The following is a 3,053-nucleotide window of genomic DNA, read 5'->3' on the forward strand; positions in this document are numbered from 1 at the left end:
TAACATGGAAAGTTTGTGGGGGTGTTTATTCCGAAAACCGTTCTTAACATGGAGAGTTGGGGGGGGGGGGTTATTCCAAAAGCCGTTCTTAACATGGGGAGGTTGGGGGGTATTCCAAAAGCCGTTCTTAACATGGGGAGGTTGGGGGGGGTTATTCCGAAAGCCGTTCTTAACATGGGGAGGTTGGGGGGGGTTATTCAAAAAGCCGTTCTTAACATGGGGAGGTTGGGGGGGGTTTATTCCAAAAGCCATTCTTAACATGGGGAGGTTGGGGGGGTGTTTATTCCAAAAGCCATTCTTAACATGGGGAGGTTGGGGGGGGGGGTTTATTCCAAAAGCCATTCTTAACATGAGGGGGTTGGAGGGGGTGTTTATTCCGAAAGCCGTTCTTAACATGAGGAGGTTGGGAGCGATACCCTTAAAAAGCAAGTGTTTGCAGGTAAGTCTTCAAGTGGGACAACCAGGCTACATTGGCCTATTTTTGTTTTGATAAGTAAAGCCTGAGTGCTTCTGAAGTTGAAAATGAGATGAAAGATATATAGTTTTTTTTGTTTTTTTTTCTTACCTTAAAAGATGACGGTGTCAGGATTGTTTGAACGGTTCTTTTTATTTATTTATTTATTTATTTATTTATTTATTTATTTATTTTTTTCTTAAACCTTTACATTCAATTTGTCCAAAAACCAGCGATATAAATAAACATGGTTCTTTTTGGTGACGATTGCATATCACAATATGCACAAAAAAGGAAAAAGAAAAAAAGTTACTTTTATTTCTAGCTCTGGGTGTGTTCACGTTTTTTAATTAAAACACTTTTTCAATGTTTACACATTCTGTCCCCCTCCCTCTCTCATCCCTCCTGTCTTCCCCCCTTCCTTAGTTTATGTTATCACTGTTTCTCTCTATCTTTATTTCTCTCTCTCTCTTTGTCTATCATCCCCTTCATCTCCCCTCCTTCTTCTGTTTAGATTATTTTCTTTTGCTCTCTCTGTCACACACACACACACACACACACACACACATACACACACTTGCTTTCTGTTTGCATATCTATAGCTTTCAATGAAGTTGTCCGTCTTCCTTCTTTGGGTTCCCTTTCAACTCTCTTCCTGATTACTCTCTCTCTCTCTCTCTCTCCCCCCCTATCTTTCTCTTTCTTTCTCTCTCCTATTTTTCTTTTTCCTTTCTTTCTTTCTTCTCTCAGCTATTATCAGTTTCATCCTTTCTTTCTTTTTATTTATTTCCTATAGTCAAACGTTACACTGTTTACTGCTGTCATTGGCAACAGAAATGACCGCCCATAGTTTAAATTTCATCACGTGATCACATAAGTGATTTGCTTTTTTTCCCCCCTAAAATTTTTCTTTCTTTACTAGGTTAACATGATAAATCTTCAAAGGTGGGGTGGGAGGTGGGGGGTCCAAACTTCAGCCCGATAAAGAAAAATCTGTATGATGTACATACCCTTGATGAAAAGAACATATTGTACACCAAAAATCATGTGAATTAATCAAGTGGTTTTAAATATTTAAAAAAAAACAAAAAGGGAGATTAAATGCTGTGGCTAAACAGACAGCGACGACATCACGAAAGCAGACTTATGAAACAAGGGAAATAACTCTAAATGATTCAAACTTGTGAAATTTTAGAAAGCCATTTTTAACATTTATAAAAATAAAACTGGTTTATGAATTTACATGATTTTTGGCGTTACAATATTTCCTTTCCATCACAGATATATACATTGTACAGATTTTTCTTCATTTTTGTCTTAATATAGGGGGAAATTTGGACAAGCTCTTTTGTTTTTAATGCTTTATGGTAATAGGGCGTTTTTAATGCTTTATGGTAATAGGGTGTTTTAATGCTTTATGGTGATAGGGCGTTTTTAATGCTTTATGATAATAGGGTGTTTTAATGCTTTATGGTAATAGGGCGTTTTTAATGCTTTATGGTAATAGGGTGTTTTTAATGCTTTATGGTGATAGGGCGTTTTTAATGCTTTATGGTAATAGGACGTTTTTAATGCTTTATGGTAATAGGGTGTTATGACTCAAAAAAATCATTTAAATATTAACTAAAGGGACGGAAGCTTTTTGTTTTTCTTTGTTTTTTGTTTTTTTTGCATGCTAGCTGTTCAGCCCAGCTTTGCTCAGGCACTATATACTGTTCATAACTTTATGTGCATATATGTATATATACATATTAAAGAGTTTGACTCATGTCCAGGTAACCTACATCTAAAATTTCAAGCTTTTAGACCCAAAATTGGTGAAGAAGTTTGTTAGAGTTGGCAAAGGTCAACCAACTCTTTCAACTTTGACCTCTTGGCAACCAAATTTTCGCCCAAAAACTGATTAAAAAGCTGTGCAGTCACTCTCACACATACATACACACACACACATACACACATGCACTCACTCACACATACACATACACACACACACACACACGCTCGCACGCAAATAAACGAACGTTTATTCATTTCAACTTTCTCACAACAACAAAAGTAAAATGAACATATTTCTGGCGAACGTAGTTGACGACAGTATCACGTGACACAAGCGACCAATGAGAAAATTTAGAAGATTGCCTTTTTAATGCTTTTCCAAAAACCAAAATATCAGCAGTAGCAATTTTGTTTTGGAGTCGGTCCAAAATGTATAAAAATGCATCAAACATTCTTTTTTTCACGCTTCTTTCTTGCTTCAACATCACACGAGAACATGCCTCTCGTTTTCATAACATCGTCGCTGTCAAAGCCGTCAAAACCATGATTATACACGCCACACGGGCACTCAAAAATCACACCCACACCCATTCCGCACATTTTCTAATTAATAACAATGAATTACTTTCCTCACGGGACTTTTTAAATAAGTCGAACTTTACCAGTTTAAACACCAACCTTAAAATAAGGACATTATTTTCATATAAGACTTTTCCCTTCTAATCTTATTAATTCCACAAAGGATTTTTTCTAACATTCTAATCATAATGACTTCGCAAGAACTTTCACTGATCGGACCTTTGCTTATTCATCTTGTTGTTTT

General features: G+C 36.4%; 1 long non-coding RNA gene across 1 annotated transcript in view; it reads left to right on the plus strand.

Moving 5' to 3' along the window:
* The first annotated feature begins 285 nt into the window (after positions 1-285).
* LOC145279991 (uncharacterized) overlaps positions 286-3,053 on the plus strand; it is an 8,920-nt gene continuing 6,152 nt past the window's right edge. The window contains exon 1 of the long non-coding RNA XR_013868515.1: positions 286-439. This is a non-coding gene — a long non-coding RNA (uncharacterized LOC145279991). The remainder of the gene's footprint in view (positions 440-3,053) is intronic.

The sequence above is a fragment of the Euprymna scolopes genome, chromosome 7, assembly GCF_053919585.1.
Source record: "Euprymna scolopes isolate OS-2025 chromosome 7, ASM5391958v1, whole genome shotgun sequence".
Classification (NCBI taxonomy): Eukaryota; Metazoa; Mollusca; class Cephalopoda; order Sepiida; family Sepiolidae; genus Euprymna; species Euprymna scolopes.